The 19,658-nt window shown below is 38.1% G+C and overlaps 1 long non-coding RNA gene across 1 annotated transcript in view; it reads left to right on the top strand.

Moving 5' to 3' along the window:
- Positions 1-5,003: 5,003 nt before the first annotated feature.
- The window catches only part of LOC126513691 (uncharacterized), a 24,458-nt gene continuing 9,803 nt past the window's right edge, over positions 5,004-19,658 (top strand). Inside the window, exons 1-5 of the long non-coding RNA XR_007595412.1 lie at positions 5,004-5,182; positions 5,521-5,561; positions 14,705-14,793; positions 15,247-15,307; positions 15,789-15,972. This is a non-coding gene — a long non-coding RNA (uncharacterized lncRNA). The remainder of the gene's footprint in view (positions 5,183-5,520; positions 5,562-14,704; positions 14,794-15,246; positions 15,308-15,788; positions 15,973-19,658) is intronic.

Genomic DNA, 19,658 nt, shown 5'->3' with positions numbered 1-19,658 from the left:
TGGCAACTCTTATAAGGGAAAACATTTAATTGGGGTTGACTTACAGTTTCAGAGGTTTAGTCCAATATCGTCACAGCAGGACATGGCAGACAGGGCAGCAGGCAGGCAGGCATGGTGCTGGAGAAGGAGCTAAGAGTTCTACAACTTGATCTACAGGCAGCAGGAGTCTGTGTCCCACCAACCAGACTCGAGATTATAAAACCTCAAAGCACGCCTCCACCATAACACACTTCTCCCAGCAAGGCCACACTTACTACAACAAAACCACACCTCCTAATAGTGCCATTCCCTGTTGTGGTCGTTTTCTTTCAAACCACCACAGCTGTGTATTAGAAAAATGTGGCCCAAAGAAAACATGGCTAGGACAATTTTTTTTTTTCTGACTCCCTTTGATTCTTTCAGATTGTTAAAGCTAGGTGAAAAAATATTACCTGTCAACCAAAGAAGAAGGAAACCATTCGATCTGCATCTACATGCAGAACAAGAAAGGAGCCCTTTGAATGTATTAGAAAATGTTTTACTTGGCAATATGGAGAAAATGGTATCCATCCATTGAAAAGCAAACTGAAGCTGGGAAGCCATGGACACAAGATTCAGATAGTTATTTGACTATCTGGGTGTTGGTCTAAGTTTTAGGACTGAAACTATAATCCCCCCTCCCCCCCCAAACAAGGAAGACCCTGTGAATGTCACAGAGAATAGAAAATTGAAATTTTAGCTAACCTAATCAGAGCTAAGAATTGTATGTGACCTAAAGGAACTGAACAACTGAAAACACAATGAGGTAATTGTTCCCCAAGAAACTGCATGTGAACAACTCAAATTATAAGTAGGTTAAATTTTTGCATAAACTTTGGGTTCCTCTAGGACCTTATTCTTTTTTGGTAGCACTTTCGGCAGAGCATGTTCACAGGAAGAAGCTGAAGTGTTACCCTCAGCATAATGTACGAGTCGGTAAGTAGGGACAAAGGCAGAAGTGTGGGAGACTGATGAACCCCACCACTGCCTCCAGTCTTTTCATTCTTCCAATTTATAGTTCAGGTTCATACTCAGACCCCAAAATTCAAAATGTTCTTATTTCTGCTAAGCATAAATTTCCAAGACAAGTTTTAAAATTAGAATTTTACCAGGAACTGTTGTAGAAGACAAAATTAGTGGCTCTATCTAGAGGAATTTTTATAGACATATTGTAAAATTTAGTGATTAAAAAAATGTATTTAAAACTGTAATGGATCATTGCATAATCCAGAAAACAACAGAAATTGGAACACAGATCTTTATTAATCCTAACATGGAAGTAGACATGGGCACATAAATCAAGGGCTCCGTTGAGGAACAGCAGCATGTGAATGGCCTAACAGCTTTTTCATTTCATTCTGTTAGGAATGACGGCCAATCTTCTGGACAGGCACTCTGTCTTCCAAAGGGCTTCAAGCAGAGCCGATACAATGAGGGACTAAGACATGTTGATTATTGATGAGGCAGACGGCTGCAGCAGGCGGGTAATGATCTGGTAAGGTGCACCTGAAAATAGTGAGCACTGTAACAGAAACTTAAGATAATTTAAAAGGGAAACCTGGTGCCCTTGTTTTACCATCGTCTCACTATTTGGAGCTGATCCTTTACGTAACTGAAATCCTGGATCTATCTACTCATTTTTGCTCTTTCCGTATCTGTGGGACAGCCAGGGCAAAATTTTCAGGCTGGTATCTAGAAAGAAGTAGAACATGGAGATTTGTTCTACACCTTAAACTATCTGATTTGAAGAGACTCTTGGTCTGGGCTCCATGATTTAAAAAATCTAATTTTGATCCTACTTCATGTTCTGGCTTGATGGGAGCCTAGCCAGTTTGGATGTTCACCTTCCTAGACATGGACAGAGGGGGGAGGACCTTGGACTTTCCACAGGGCAGGGAACCATGACTGCTCTTTGGATAGGAGAGGGAGGGGGAGAGGAGTGGGGGGAGGGGGAGAAGAGAGGGGGGAGGGGGAGAAGAGAGGGGGGAGGGGGAGAAGAGAGGGGGGAGGGGGAGGGAATGGGAGGGTGGGAGGAGGCGGAAACCTTTTTTTTCTTATTCTCAATAAAAAAAAAAATCTAACTTGGTGTTTCAGTAAACGAGCATCAGCCCAGCTTGACTCCCATTGGCAGCCCTAGCTTCTCCTCACAGCCCTGTGAAAAAGCCCCGACTTGCTCTTCGGTTCTAGAGAGAGTGTCATGTGTCTATGCACATGCCTGAAAGAGGTTTGGAATCAATGCCCAGAGTAGAAATGTTACAGTATTAACTGAGATACAGGGTGGAAAGAGAGACTTGAAGAGAAAGGTAGATGGAGTTCATAGAGCAGGATGGAACACCTGTCTGAGCACACTTGCCTTCATATCTTCCTTGCTGTTGAATACTGGAGTATGGACAGGGATCATTCTTAGAGCCTGTTTGTTGTCTGAGGACTATATCTGGATGAAACAATCAAGCTAGCTCAGTGGAAAGGATAGAAAACCGGCTAACGGAAAGCTAAACACACATTGGTCTAATTGAAAAGAGTATTTTCAATTCTTTTTGAGCCTGAAAAGTATCTTTCCAAAACACTGAAAACATATCTGTATTTTAACACTAGGCTCCATTAAGTTAGTGAAAAATCTGCAAGGATTAAATACGAAGTGAACTCGAATAGTGTGTGTATGTATGTGTGTTTTTGTGGGTATGCAGAAGCTTGTGGACTGGTGTACATCAGCCTGTAGTATAAGAAGCCCAAGGACAACTTCAGGTGTTTTGCTTCAGAAGGTGCTATCCATCTTTATTTTTCCTTATTTATTTATTTAGTTAGTTTATTTATATGTGTAAAGGTGTTTTGCCTGTCTGTGTCTGTATTTCTGGGCATCATGCGAATGCCTGGTACCCATAGAGGCTAGAAGAAAGCATCAAAGAATTGTGGGTTCTGGGAATTGAACCTATATCCTCTGGAAGAGCAGCAAGTCCTCTTCACTGCTGAGCCATCCTTCCAGTCCCACTTATCATTCCCAGTGATGGACTTGTATGTGTATGCTACCATGCTTGGGCATCACACTTAGGTTCCCATTCCCACACAGAACTATTGTGTGTGACTACGTGTGGGTATGTGCAAGTGGGTACAAATGTCCACAGAGACCGGAAGTGTTAGATCTCCTAGAGCTGGAACTACAGACAATTATGGGATACCAAACATGGGTGCTGGGAACTGAACTCGGGTTCTTGGAAAAAGCAGTGTATGCTCTTTATCACTGAGCCAGCTCTTTATCCCCATGTAATCTTTTGAAAAGGGTGTCATAAGGGGCATAGTTATGAGAGATCACTCCCACTGTGATTTATTGTCCAGTTTATTTATTTACTCATGTACATTAGTGTGTGTGTTTATGATTTTTTTAGAGAGATATTTTGCCTAGAATGATTCAGAATTTTGGAACATCACCTGCATTTTTTTGTTTCTTTGATCTTTGTTACCCTACCAAATTCTGTGCAACAGATTTCTGGCTTGATTACATTGGGGGGGGTCTTCGTTTTTTTTCTTTCTTGTTTATTCTTCGTGTATGATGTTTCAGTAATAGAGACCCATAAAATATGTTGAGAGCCAATGCTAAAGAATGCAAGCATTCTGCAGCCAAATGTAAGCCTGAAGTTCTACGAAGAGAGAAGAGGAGAGTTTTCTTTACTCTAGGGTCTTTCAGAACTTTAAAATGTTAAACATTGCTTAACCCTCTAGGAAGAAAGGCCACGTTGGATATTCTTTGAAGCTGGGCTCTTCCCCTCTTCACCCACCAAAGAGAAGCCATAGCATTGTTTGTGTTGGAATACATATAAATTTTTAAAAATATTTTTAAGTTGATTCTACTTTTATCACCTAAAAAACCCCACCAAGAGTAAAGAAGAAGTAATCCTTGTAACACACATTTCATGAGCTAAGCAGAGAGAGAAGCTTCTACAGAGTGCTCACTTTGCATTCCTGTAACATCCTGTTCTGGTGTCTGGCCCTGACTCCTTGCCTTGACTTATGCTGTCCTCAAACAGAAGGTTGCTGCACTCACTGATCACAATGATGGCTCTGAAAGGTCCATTTATAGATAAGATTTGCAGCATCAGCATGACAGTTATATGCCAAAACTCACTGGAGGCATCTTTATAAGAAAAAAAGTATCGAGACAAGTCACTGCTACTGAATATTTGACATATTGATTTTCCATAGGAGGAGTACCTAAAGTACTGTAAAAAATATAGAAAAAGTTAATGATTATATTAACTGCAATTAATAACAACTAAACTTCATAGTTAAGAAGGATTTGACCAAATAGAACAGACAGAATAGAACCAGCATTTATTCTAATTATCATATGATAACTAGTGACCATTTAATGTTGATTTGCATGTTTTAAAAATCTAGTTAGTTTTTTAGTTTGATCTCTTCTTTCCTTCCATTCTCATCCCTTCACCCTCCTCTCCTGTCGTATGTCCTGAAGTACCGACAGGGTATCTATCAGTACTTCAGTCTCTAGGGTGCTGAATGTGGTCTTTACAATTTTATGTCACTATACTAGATACTAATTAACATCTGCTTGCATTTATGAGATAAGATGGGGTCAGTTTATATGTTTCTAAAATTTCTGTGAGCTATGCATGATGATTGATTCCTACCAGAGATGAAAAGAATAAATGAGTTACTGAGTTGTAAGCAATGGTTGATGTCTTACAACCAAGGTGCAGATTCACTTCTTATCGTTCAGCTCCGAAAGTCCCAGTGCCATCCTCTGTGACACTGAAATATTCTCTAATTGAAAAAGTGTGTTTAGTGCACATGCGGTACCCTTGGCACACTGGGTCTTCATCTAAGTCTAAGGCGAGCAAAGCATCCAGCTGATGAGCACCCATCGCATTGCAGCTGGATCCACGATAAACCTCATTAGATTCTGATGATTTTACATTCCTTCTTCTCATTGCTCTTGTGTTATTTTTTTCTGTTTCTTTCCCTTAGAGCAAGGAGAGTGAGCATTCCTCCTGACAATAGAGAAGCTACTTGTCTCCACTGCTTGTAAAATCTGCTGTATAATCTTGCAACATTCTGCTCCTACATACTAATTGGGTTGTTTGAGTCTCTGGAGACAACCTAAAAGTATCCGAAAATCTTCAGGTCTGCAGTGGTTCCATCCACTCATCTGGTATGTAAAGCGTTTTGTCATGAATGTGGCCTACAGTGTTTTTTGTCTTTTTTCTTTTCCTCTCAAAGTGTCACCCCTGTATAACTTTGCAAACACTTAGTGGAGCCCTGCTCAATCCAGTAGGAGCCATGTGGAATTCCTCCCCATTTCTTGTTATTCTGAATCTTCTACTTCTTCTTCTAGATTTTTTTTTTTAATTTTACCTTTGGTTAGCTCTTCCGGTTCTATGCCCCATTAGGACAAAATCTTCATTTTCTTCCCCGCAGTAACAGTTTCTATCAAACACTTCCTTGGTAACTATAGCTTTACTGGATTTATTTTATGTTTTTTTTTTCCAGCTCCTTCCACTCTTGTCTCCATGGCAAGGAAAAAGCATGTGGTAAGTGTAGGATATAATTTGAAACTACAAGAGTTGTCACCTGAGCTTGAGAAACTGGGAAATTTGCTATTATAACCACACATGTGTAAAAAGAAAAAAAATCTCTTCAGACATTAATTATTATGTTATTCATGTTATATGTCATGTATGTGTTTAGTTATACAGTAATAAGTCATGTTTGATACAATCTTTTTTGGAATTCCCATTGAATGTGTGTCTGGACTGTTCCCAAGGCTATAAAAAGTTATAAAAACAGCAAATTCTCACGAGAAGAAAGAAAAATGGCTAAGAGACATTTTAGAAAATGTTAAGCATGCTATCAGAGAAATGCAAATTAAAGCTACTTTGAGACTCCATCTCACCCCTGTCAGAATGGCTATCATGACAAATGACAGTCAAGGTTGTGGAGGATGAGAGGAAAGGGGAATTCTTATTCATGCTGGGTGGGAGTGCAAGATGATGCCACATCCATGGCAATCAGTACAGACTTCGCGACACACAAAAAAGACATACCCAGCTGTATCACTCCTGGACACGTACACAGAAGACTCTGCTTCTTACCACAGAGATCCTTGGCCACTACATTTACTGATGCTCTGTTTACCACAGTAAGGAAATGGAATCAGCTTAGAGATGCAGGTTAATGGGTAGTAAAAATGTGTTAATGCAAAATGGGTGCAACAGGGAAGTATTGAATTGAGTTGAATGCAAAATTAAAATTTTGAATATTGAATTCAGGTTCAGCAATGCAAAAGTGCCATGCTTTTTCTTATATGAAGCTTACACACACACACACACACACACACACACACACACACACACACACACACACATCTATGAGAGAGATACCAGGAGGCCCCTATTTGTAGGATAGGCCCATGAGAGGGGAGAAGGGGCGCTTTAAAGCAGATGGGATGAGTACCTGAACCTGTGATAGCGAAGCGAAAGGGGAACTGCTGGGAGTGGAAGGGTTTAAACAGGGATGGGAGCAGAAAGATGATGGAAAGGAAAGGGCAGGGGGTGGGTCAACCCAACACAAGTATGCATGGAAATGCCGTAGAAAATCTGCAGCTTCGCCTGAAAAGAAATTGAGGAACAAAGTTTAATAAGTGCCAAAATGTAAAGGAGAGAATGTAAGAGAAAATAAACAGTTATTGTGTAATATTAAGTAAAACACAAACTATAAAATGTTTCATTATTCCATAACCGTCATAAGATAAAGATGAGTCATATTGATTGAGGTGAGAGAGCAGGAAAAATTATATGCTTGTACAAGCAAATTTGAATTGCTACAATTGACTGTTAACACACACACACACACAGCAGGTGGTCCTATTCTTACCAAAGGATGGACCACTTTAATTTCTTCTTCGTTTTACCTAGTGAAGATGAACATAATTAAAATATGTGATTTATGCTATGTTTGATTTCACAACAAAACAATTTAGTTTAACACACATCACTAAATGGCTTAGTACAAATAAAAAGATACCTTTCTTAGTCAAGCTCTACTTTGTTGATAGCATTCAATAGCTGCCATTAGATCATAAGTCAGCCATTTGTTTTGATTGATTTCAAATGGGCCCATCTCTATCAGATACACCTACCAATCATGCCATATTCTTTTAGAGACTTTATGCAATTTCATGTCGTCAATAAATGTGTTTTCAATGTGCCACACAGACTCCCAGCAAAAATAAATAAATAAATAACTAGGACTAGCAGATACTAGAGTCTTCCTGAGATTTATTGCTTTCCTCCCATTAGCTGTACTCTGACTCTGTGTAAGCCAAAAGCCATTGTGCAGTAGTTTAAGTCCCTGCTTATCCCTAAGCATGATTCCATACATTTTAAAAAATAGCTCCATTAAGTGGCAAATAATTTATGAATAGAAAAAGCTTTGGCATAGCAGAATCAAGGACAGTTTAAAATCAGATCCTTGACAGGGCCAGGTTGTCATCAAATATCCTTATCTCCCTTCTGTTCTGAATGCTTGACAGTCTATGAAAAACATGGCAGAAAAAAATAAGTACTGGACTTAGATTTAGGAGTCACAGGCTTAAACCCCAGCATTCCTGTTTATTGATTAAGTGATTATGATAAGGTGTATGTTAATCTCTAGCTTAGCCATCTCTTTGCTAAAGACAAACTCACTTAGAGAGTTGGTTAGTAGGGTGGGTGAGTTTGCATGGGTAGATATGCCTACTATTGTAGGTGCTTGCTTGGTGCTCAGTAGTACTTGAACATTTGTAGTAAACAGTTTCTCTGGGGGAAGTGACAATATCTGACTCTTTGTACAACTGTCATTGGGGTAAGTGTTTATTGTGGGACATAGATCTTAAGATAACTGACATGAATCCCAGTGTTTATAAAGGGAGTATAATACTCAAAATTTATAAAGGGAGTATAAAGGGAGTATAATTATGTTGAACAGTGTGAAAAAGAAAATATTTAATTAAGTAAGGTAACCTATGTGCAGAAGTACAAACACTACATGTTCTTATATGCAGATCTCAGCTTCTAATATAAATATATTAGAATATATAAATATATATATATCTTTGAGGGTTAGGAAGTAGAGATGCCAAACCATTATTAGCAGAATGAAGCTCAAACTAACATAGGACAAATTGTCTGGAAGACACATCCAAGGAATGGTTCTAATGAATTGAGCATTTCAATCATATTACTGAAGAAGAAAGAAAGAAATGAAGAACCAGGAAAATTCTCAATACCTGAAAGACAAGGGATACATTTTTTTTTATGAAGTGGAAATGTAGTCATGAAAGTAGAATTCAGAATAGGTCAGTATACTCCCAAAGGAGTGAACACAAAAAGAAAAGTCCTAAGGCGATAGTATCAGAACAAGCTCTACTATCAGAACAGAACAGACTCCGAAGGGCTCCACTGTCTACAATGGAACCCGTGGTGAGCTGCTGGCCAGCACCTGCTCCTGCTGTTAGCATCCTCATTACAAAGGAAGAGTCTTGGCTCCAGGGCTGGATGGTGAAACTTTACTAAAAGTACTGTGAAAATGCATAGAGATAGAACTGGAAAATCAGGCTGGAATCACAGCGAGGTTCTACGGCTAGAACAGAGAATAATCAAGAATGCAGTTAGATAATTCATACTCTAATCATTCAGCAGAACGCCCAAAATTTAGTCATGAGAAACATCTAATTTTCTTTACCTTATTGAACGTAAGCTAATGAAATTGTGCTTTGGTTGTTAACCCTGCTGCATTTTCACGTAGCAACTTGGTTCTCATAGTCTGAATAGAGGGCTAGTAGTGTGTGTTGACTGTGATAGTTCTTCAAATACAACAGAAAACACGAATAATGATTGGATACCAATTAAAAACCAATGAGAAGCCAGCTTCACATCACTGAGGCATAATGTTTCCCTATTTTAGAGGAAAAGATACATACTGTATCGCACAGGTGGTGTTTTAAGGTGTAAATCTAAACAATCAGGAACGATCTGATCTGATAGTAAATAATAATAGAAGCATCGTGAAGCCTCCTTTTCCTTCTTTATATTTGAACCCAAACTTAAATTATGAAGTTGGAGAAACAACAATTCTATTTTCTGAAATAATTTTGATTGGAAGCAAGGTATCCCAGTCATACACCGTGACCGACAATTGATATAACCCACCTATGAGTCACGAAAGGAAGCAGGCTCTGCTGACCTAAATGCTTCTGCTGTGTAACACAGTTTTGCAACCCAGTAATGGAAAGTTTCTGAAACCCCACATGAGTGTCTCCTGCTTCGGGAGAACTCTGTGCTGGATTCTGGATCTTCCCTGCTATACTGGTCTGCATAAATTAAGGTCATAAAACAATGGAGCTGAACAAAGATTAAAATCTCTGAAACTTGTCTAAAATTAAAGAATTTCTTCTTGTAAATTATCTCAGATACTTTTTATAGCAATAAAAAGTTAACACAGCTATAAAGAGAATAAAGAAGAAAAATGGTTAGAACATCTCAATGGATGCAAAAAAAACTTATTCAACAAAATTGGGCATCCATTCATTCATATTAGAAAGTACTGGAAACTAAGAATATAAATTATATTTTCAATCTATTTAAGAATTTTGACTAAAAATCTGCAACTAATTTAATAACTAATAACAATGTGGAACTTTATCTTTATAGTCAGAATAAATAATGCCTACTACTACTAGATCTCTTTCTCTAAAAAACATGCTATTGTATTGGTTACTCTTTTTGCAGTGATGAGACACCATGACTAAGGCAACTTATAGAAAAAAGACAATATTTTAAATTTACCTTTTCAGAAGTTGAGCCCCTGACTGTCACAGCAGGGAGAATGGCAAAGGGCAGGCATGGTGCTGGAGTAGTACCAGAAAGCTTACTTTTTTAAAAAATAATTCTTCCCTCATATATGATATCCAAACTACAGTTTCTCCTCCCTCCACTCATCCCATTCCCCCACCTACCCTCTTCCCCAGATCTGCTCCCCCTCCATTTCCCTTAAGAAAAGAGAAGGCTTCCTAGGGATATCACCCAAACACAGCATAAAACGTTGCAATACAACTAGGCACATATTCTTTTATCAAGGTTATACAAGGCAACCCAGTAGAAGGAAAAAGGTCCCAAGAGCAGGAAAAAGAATTAGAAGAAGCTGATATCTTAAGGTACAATCACAATCAGAGAGAGAGAGAGAGAGAGAGAGAGAGAGAGAGAGAGAGAGAGAGATTGAGAATGACATGGGCTTTTCAAACCTCAAAGCCCACCCCTGGAGACACACCTCCTCCCACAAGGCCATACCTCCTAATCCTTCCTTAAAAATTCTACCTACTGGGAACCAAAGCATATAAGCCTATGGGAGCCATTTTCTTTCAAATAATTACAGTCACCAAATATGCTATTGTTTTATACACCATGCACCAAGGAACTGATCTATGAGTATAACAAAATATCATTGAGTCATTTTATCGCTACTTTTTTAAAGACCAGTAGTATTTGGTTTTACCCTAGGTCACATAACTTGTTGAATATGGAGAGGTGGAACCAGTACCTACATAAAACCTTCACCCCTCTGTTAAGAGTCTTTGGTATATCACGGCAGTGGTGGCACATGCCTTTAATCCCAGCACTTGGGAGGTAGAGGCAGGTGGATCTCTGTGAGTTTGAGGCCATCCTGGTCTATAGAGTGAGTTCCAGGACAGGCTCCAAAGCAACAGAGAAACTCTGCCAAAAACAAAACAAAACAAACAAACAAAAAAAAAAAACCCACAAAACAAAACAAACAAAAAGTCTTTGGTATGGAGAAGGTACTCTAAAAGCTACCAAAAGAGAAATGTAAACACCAGCCCAGCCACAAAACCTTTTCTGTACAATTCTGTCCTTCCTAAAACATATACGAGAGCAATGGTTCCACAAAGCTTGTAGTGGTAAACAACCAATATCTGGTTTGACTCAAGGCCCACTCACTAGGAAAAAAACCTATACCTAGAACTGCCTGGGTGACCATGAACTAGAGAAGCCAATGGGTGATTAGCATTAAGTTAATTTTGTTTCTGACAGTAGAATAATGCTGTTTCAGAAAAAGCAGGAAAGTATTGCAACTTTCCAGGTACAGAACGTACCTTTTTTTAAAAAGGCATATTTTAGCCACATTGTGTTTATCTACCTGCCTACATCAAATATGTTACAAATAGATAATTATAATGCAATCCCTGACTTCATTTCTATTTTAGAAGTGAATCATGCCTCATTAAACAATGACAACGGACGGCCATAAACCATCAAACGGCGAGACAGGTTTCTCTTTCCAAATGTTTCTCTTTCGGGGAGGACATTCTCTATTTACCAGGTCTAAGATTGGATGATAAAAATATAAGGATTTTAAAAGTAGCTCTTTTGGAAACGCTGTGTAGGAGGCACCTGTGAGCAGTCAAACACTATTTCCAGGTGAAGGCTGTGTTGTGAAATAAAGAGCAATGTGTTTGTCCTTTTGTCTCCACCCGTACGAGCTGACAACAGATTTGGTTCTGGTTCTGAAGTGGTCTGGTAGATCCTTCTTTCCCTACAACATGTTGGTATTAACATAGCCTGATTTTTTTTCCACTAAAACTGTCTCAAGTGAGTGCCCTTGGATATTTTAATGGGCTCCTTGCTAAGCTCAATACTCTGAAAGAAAGCTCAAAAAAAAGAAAAACAAAAACAAAAGAGAAAACTAAGAACAGTTACTAGTATCTGTCTAGAGGAGCATCCGCCTCTGTATTCTGTGGTCCATCCTTGGAACTTTTCTTCTGCAACTTTACTTTCCTAATTTGTGGGACTTGGGGAAGAAGCATCACACGGTAAACAGGACTTGACTCATCTCTTCTGTTACTCCTCTAGTTATAACGGAATCCAGATAGCAAAGAGAAAAAAGTAGTGTGAGGAAGGGGGCCACACATTCTAAAATGAAGCTCACTATATATCCATTCCTAACAGCTAATTCAGAAACTCAATGAATATTTTAGTTATACTGTAGATCCTATATAATGTTTGTTTGCTAAATATGATATTGATTAAAAAAATAGAGATTCTCATAAATACTATGAAAGTTTTTGTTTGATTTTGGAGAAAAATGAGCATTCTTTTAAAACAGTGGGGTTTTTTTTGCTAATTGATTAGATTTTAGTTAATCGATAATCTATTTCAGGGATTATTCCAAATTAAACTAGAATAGAACAAAATAGTTCACTATTATATAATATATAAAAGCTGCATGCCATAAAAATATGTTTTATAATTTGTAGCTCTTAAAATATAAATTAAAGTAATACAAAATTGATATAAGTATAGTAATGTCACTAAGATCCAATTTTAAGTAATATATATTTTATGGCAATATTTTGCATAAAGCATATTCTTTGGGATGGCAATTCAATGTCAATAACACTAGCAACATGAAAATATGGAATTGTCATTATGTTTTAATGTAAAACATACCCTGTTTTGTCAAATTTTAGGATATGGGAGCAGAAACATATAAGAAAACATATAGACGGCAAATTCAACTAGTCATAGTGCTACAAAGCTTATTCCCAGTACTTGGACTAGGCAGGCAGATATATCTGTAGTTTGAGGCTAGCCTGGTCTCCATAGCAAGTTTCAGGTCATCCAATGCTGCATAAAGACCTCGCTTCAAAGAAACACATTCAATTTTATATAATTCAAGTCTCTCTATCATCTTTTTATCCTATTTATTTCTATTTTTTTTCAATTCTGTCATTCCAAGTTTATTATTTTATCTAACATTCACTGTAAGTGATTAGGTTATGTAAGGGTTTGCCCTAAATTCTTTTCAGAGATTAACATGTGTAATCTGCATAATAATCTTTTGCATAGCTTCTGATATTGTCAATACACGGGAAACTGAATTAGAGAGGAAATGACTTACCTCTATTTATACAACTACCAAATGAAATGGGTGACATTTAAATTGCAATGGGGGGAACTTATCTCTAAAAGACCTGATTCTCAGCCATTACTTAAGAGAGTTCATGATTGTTTTCACGTATTTCCGCTACTGTAATTTTTTATTTCCACTAAAGGCTGTTTTCCACTTAGCTTTCTCCATTTGAATTTACCCTATGTGGAGTTTGTTAGCATTCTTACATCTGTGTATTTACAGCTTTATCAAATATGGTAGATATAGGAACACTATCTCTTGTGTTTTAACCACGTGCCTCTTACTCTTCCTTAACCAGTCCTCCAGTTGCACATATATTTTAAAGGTCTCTACCAAAAGTGACTCCTAGTCGGGATCTTTCTTCTCTTACTGCTCATTCTGCTTTCTTTTTATATTTCATCTTGAATTGTTTCTATGTGAATGGTGCATATTTCATTCTTTTCAAGTTAGTTGACCACTTTTCCTCCTTGTCTTGCCATTTTCTTGTGGTATATCAAATGCATGATCTCGTGTACGAGAGCCAGGCCTCTACTAGTGAGCCACTAAGCCACATCTTTTTGTTTTCTTCCTTTTGGTGTGTGTGTGTGTGTGTGTGTGTGTGTGTGTGTGTGTGTGGTATAGTGGTATAGATGCACATATGAACCTCTGTGTGTGTGTGTGTGTGTGTGTGTGTGTGTGTGTGCGGTATAAATGTGCACATGCATCTGTGTGCATCTGTTAGATATAGATGTATATGTACTCTATATACTCTATGTACTTCTCTCTTTGTGTGTCTGCATCTCTATGCATGTAGAGGCCAGTTGTTAATTATCTTATTCTGTTACTCCCACCCCAACTCATTGCCATGAGACAGGACGTCTCTCTGAACCATAAGTTTGAGCTTTTGGCTAAACTAGCTGCAGTGGGCTTTGGAATCTGCCTGGGATTATGGATTATGATCCATTTCTCCCCTGAGGTCCAATTTGTTTTTCAGAAAACTTAGTGATTTTTTTTTCAAACTAGAGATTTTAGCTCTCACAGTTCCTTCTTGATTTTATAGCTCATTTTCTTAGTGTGACTTCCCCATGTGAAATACCTCTGTCTTTCACTTTAAGCACATCGAGAATACTGCTGTTGTCTTTTCTGACCCCAACATATTTGTCATCACATGGTCTGGGAGAAAAGACAGAAGTAATGGCTTCAATGAAAGCAAAGATTTTGGAAGTCACTGGGTTTGATAAAACAAGTTGATTAAATAATCAATTTGCACAGTGGATTTTCACATGAGAATAAATGATTTACATATAAACACATCAACCTGGATGGTTTCTATAGCTTCATATTAAATGAAAAGCAAGTCATTGGGAACTCATGTCCTCTTTGCACACAGTAAACCACAGATTCTAATTTGAGCTGTTGTCTCTATTCCTTCTAATGAGGAGAGCTAACTTTCAAAAAAGGCATCTACCTGTCTAGCTCAGGGATGTTGGAGGTGAAAATGATAGACATTTCTATTTACTAATTACTTGACACATCTGATAATTAGAAATCTGAAATCCCCAGTGCTCTGGGTGACTCTTTACACACTAGTCTGTTTCTGCTGTCTCTAGACACATAGACACAGACAGATACACAGACACACCGATAGAGGCAGACAGATACACATACAAATCTGGGTAGCTATAGTTCACAGTTATAATTACTTGATTGGTTTCTTTTGCCAGTGTTTCAGAATTGCTTGGTCCCTTGTGAGTCTGGATCTACACTTGGGCCAGGAGTTCTACCACCTTCTATTTTTCATGGCAGTCTGTGATTTCAAAGGTGAGTTGTATGTTCATATGGAACACATACTTCCAGCCTTGGGACTAAGGTACTGCCATTGCTTGAATCTCCTGTTTCAAGTGGGATGCCTTCTTGACCTTGTTCTCTGTAAATGACCTCATTCTCTCAACTCAACTCCGTCCACATCCCTTCTGAGAGCTGTTTGATTGACAAACCCCACTCCCTTGCTATTTTAGAATAGATCATTGTTGCCAAGAAGTCCCTTGGTAAATTTTCTAATAATTTTAAGATACAATGTTTTTAATGGGTGAGTATTCAAAAACTGTCTTCCTTCCATTTTTCAACTGAATAAGACTTCCTTCTGCGGCAGATACTACTCTTGCAATTATTATTATCATTATTACTATTATTATTGTAGAACAAAAGATGTTATGTCAGAACTAGCAAGGGCACAGAAAAGAATCAATTCCTATATTTGCTTTTATGTTGCAGAATATAAGAGATGGATTAAAAGAACACGGTACAAAAACGAAACCCCTGAAATCTGAAGCCAGTAAGAAAAACTGAAATGCTTCTTGGGTACACTGAAGAAGAATTTGAAGGAGTTAGCAAATAATAAAGTCTACATTTCTAGAGAAAGTGGAATTTTAGTGGGCAAGGGAGGAAAATATATTTTATGGAGTGTTACAGTAGGATATAAATTGAATTTCTGGTAATATTTTGTAAGAATAACTTGTGAAGATTGGAATTACTTTTGAGTCACAATCTTGAGCTTGACTTTATGTTTCTTATTTTTACTCCGTAATGGCCCTAGATTTGGGGGTTATTGTGTTTAATATTGTTTGTGATCACACAGTGTTCAATCTAGACTTCATAAAAGTAGGAACTGTGAACTCCATTGTCCAGACTGTATCTAGGTAACTGTGTACTCACCAATTTTCACTGAGAAGACAAAATATATTGTGCTGAGATTCATGCTTAAGGAAGAAATACAGATTCTCTTTGAGTGCAGTGAACTTTATTTTTTCTAATAGATAAATAACTGGATTAAGTTTCTTCAGAAACGGATGTCTCCAGAAACAAGATGGAAGGTGGTTTAAGTCGGGAGGATACTGACACTGAGTTATGACGATGGACAAATGAACATGTATTTGGAGGACAGGGTCAATCAGAATGAAGACAAGCACACAACCCAGGAGCTACTGTGTGCGCTGAGTGGTAAGGGCTAGCACCTGCTCTTCTGTGTCCCTGGGAAGACTCTCCTTGACTTTGCAACTGCTTCAGTTCCTTGAGAGAGTTCCTTGTCCTTGACTTTGAAGTAAGTCAGTAGCTATGAGGGCTGATACAAGCTCATGAGTTAGGGGAATAGATAATAACATTCATATTCTGTATGCTAGAAATGATAATGATTCCATAGTCATTAACTGAAGCAGACACACAGACTGAAAGCAGAAGGACAGGTAAAATGCAAACTGTGTTTGTTTTCATGTTTTATATCACAGCCATACAATACAAGCAGAACACATCTGATTTAACTCATGAAAGGAATTTCAGAACTTGAGCCATTTTGAAGGTTATTTGCATAGAACTGATCATGAGAAACATAGTGATAATATTTCTGGGAAGTCAGCACACAAATCATGATGTGTGGAGGTGTAAACTTCAAGCAACATTAATATTTCAAACCAAACAGATAAGAGCATTGAGAAAATTCACTACACTAGGAAAAGAGAACAGATTTGTATCTTGATCCTGAAGAATCAGCAGAAAGCTTAACGTTCCCACAGTTAGGTAGCAGTATCCCTGTACAAATCCTTCTTGAGTGTTGAAGGGCAGACAACACTCAAGTAAGTGGGATTTGTGTCTAATATCTGAAATCAATCTTGGGAAGCAGGCACTCAAGCAACCTGTCAGAAGAAATTTGTGCCAGGCTTAGAGGACCACAGTGAGCAGAAATAAATTGCATATATTATTTTTATATATTTCTAGAGCATTAGGAGTCGTTGACATCTTCAAAGCTCTCTGGAGAATACATATCACCTAATGATAAAACGTTGCACTTAATTTAATCTCTCAAATGGGTTTATAGGCCCCTTTGATCGTCTTGGAGCCTGGGAAATTATTACCTTGAATATTTGTGTTAGGGAATAGCCATTGCCATTGGGATTTTCTCCAAGTGATAATCAGTCTTTCATTCATTTCTTCTTGGCTATGACATTTTACAGAGAGATTTCTGTTGCAGTCGTGGGTGAGTGAGTATTCAGGCAGAAGCAAGAGTTGCTCCAGGCCAGGATGTCTGCAAACTGTTTCTTCCCAAAATGTCAAAGCATCTCACAGTGAGATTCATCATGCATCATTTTACAAGGACAATTCCCTGTGGGTCACATCAAAGTCAGATAACATTATCCCAGACAAACAACCTGGATTAAAATTGCCATTTACCCTTAGGGACATTCTATATCTAAGCAAACTGTATTTGTGTTTTTCCTGATTGAGTCCTTTAGCTAAGAAAATCTTTTCCATAAAACATCCCTTTATTTCACTCCATGTAGAAAACAAATTTCAAATTGAACCTGATATTTAAATAATAGACATGAGCACCATCAATATACTGGTCAAAATCTGAAAGAGATCTGATTTAATATACATCTTCTACCTTATATGGGTGAATGTGTTAGATTTTCGTTTAGGTGTGAGTTTTTCAACAACAAACATACCACCACCACCAAGAACAATAAAAATAACAAAAACTCCAAAATACTCCACAAAACCCATGAAGAACAGCGCTTTAAAGAGGAGAGAAGTAGTCTTATTGAGATATGTACTCTGGTGTGTGTGCCTCTTGAGTTCCTCTGGGGCTCAGCCTCTGCCAAGGTCTACTGAATCCTGCCTGTAATTTAATATGGCAGAGGTCATATTCTAAGTAGTATGAGAGATGGATGGACAAAGAAGAAAAGTAGAGAGCAACGTATTGTGGAAAGCACTTCAGATCTCCTTCAATAGTGTGTGTGTGTGTGTGTGTGTGTGTGTGTGTGTGTGGAGAGAGAGAGAGAGAGAGAGAGAGAGAGAGAGAGAGAGAGAGAGAGAGAGATATTTAGGAATGTGCCCAGAATTTTATTACATGGGCACTCTCGGGTATAAAAAAGGATAAGAGACACTGCCCTAATGTTCATATGTTGAAGTAAAATATGGAGATTTTAACATCCCCTTGTGGTAGAAAAATTTCCTACCTTATCAAGTGTTTTCCTGTAACTTCTCTGGAAGGGGATATTCACAGGTGTCCATTGTAGAACGACAACCTAATAGAGTAAGAGAAGGATTTTTTGACCAGGAGGCAAAACTAACTTTGTACTTCAAAGCAGAATAGAGGCTTCTTTGCCACCCATGTCTAAATACGTAGTCAACACTACTTGTTTGGGCTCTAGGGAGGCTGTCCTTGGCTTCACTCTTCTTTGTGGGGTCTTAAGCTGTTAGGATCAGCAGGGCTTTGAAAGGACAGTCACAGTTGGCTGCCTCTCTTTTGCTAGTGAGTCAGCTTCTGCAGGAAGCTGGATGCTAGCTGTGCACATCACTGTCAGCATGAAATACACACACATATAAAAAGTTCTCACTTATTTTGATGAATCCAGAGAAGCCAATGCTTAGTATTTTTATAGCAATGATACTAGAATTAGAAACAAAATAGTACATCTCAGAGATTATATTTTTTCTGGCTTAGACCCAATAGTCTGTGTGTGTCACTTAGTACTCTTGGGGTATAAGATATCCTTACAATCTCTTTCTCACAATTTTGGCAGTCATTTAAGAATCAAATCAATATTTAATAAAATTGGATTCTATCACAGCATGTAGAAAACTTGATAGGAAAATAATTTATATTTGTCATATTTTGTCAAGTTATTTGAGTACTCTTTGATAATTAGCCCCGACAGTTCTAATGGAAAAAAAAATCAGTCAATATTCATCAATTTTTGTAAAAGACATTATTTTTAAAGCAGGAACAAGAGTCCTTGAGACCTTATTATTTATCACTCTGTTGTTTCATCATTATACACAATACTGAGTCCTTCCCATGTTTTTGCCACTGACAAATATGAAACAAGAGATAGATGAGGCAGAAAGGGAGCAGAAGTCTACAGTGCTCAACTTGGCTTGGATTATATTTCTGATCCTGCTTGGCAGCCTGCATTGCCACATTGGCCAGCACTTGTTGTCTTCTCTCTGCTGAACGGCAGTAAGATGGTCATCAGCATAGCAAAGGGTACATCTCCTTGCTCACCCTTCCCTTCCTGCTCGTGCCTTTCTCTCTCCTCCCCTCTCTTCCCTACCACTCCTGTCCTATCAGCTCCTCATCCCCTCCCCTCCCCTCCTCTCTCCCTCTCTATCTCTCTCCACTTTTAGATCACATTTACTTTCTTTTCCTTTCTTTTTCGGTTTTTCTCAACCTTCATAATGAGGAACACATTACAGTGTGGTGAGTTAACTGCTTCCACGTGAAGGGAAATATGAGCTAAATTCGAGACATAAGCTTGGTGTGGTAGTGCCTACCAATATCCCCAGCACTCAGGAGGCAGAGGCAGGAGAATCACCATGACTTTCAAGCAGCCTGAATTACACAGCAACATCTAGACAGACCTAGAATATATAATGAGATCCTATTGCCAAGAAAAAGAAAATCAACAAAAAAAAATGAACCAAACATTTGAGACTTAAGCCCTTAAGTTCTGGACACGTAAAAAAGACAGAATCTCCAGGCAATCAAAAAAGAACTGAATCAGGCGTAAAGAAAAGACAAACACTGATACAATCAGAGTAGTTATTATAGCTTATTTGCTTAATTTCAAAGACAAAGCTAAATCAAAAGTCAAGAACTAGCTTATAAATGTGGATTTTTATCAGTAACA

The sequence above is a fragment of the Alexandromys fortis genome, unplaced genomic scaffold (assembly GCF_014885135.2).
Source record: "Alexandromys fortis isolate MF-2015 unplaced genomic scaffold, M_Fortis_MF-2015_v1.1 scaffold_17, whole genome shotgun sequence".
In the NCBI taxonomy this organism is placed as follows: Eukaryota; Metazoa; Chordata; class Mammalia; order Rodentia; family Cricetidae; genus Alexandromys; species Alexandromys fortis.
This window is presented reverse-complemented; position numbering and strand designations above follow the sequence as displayed.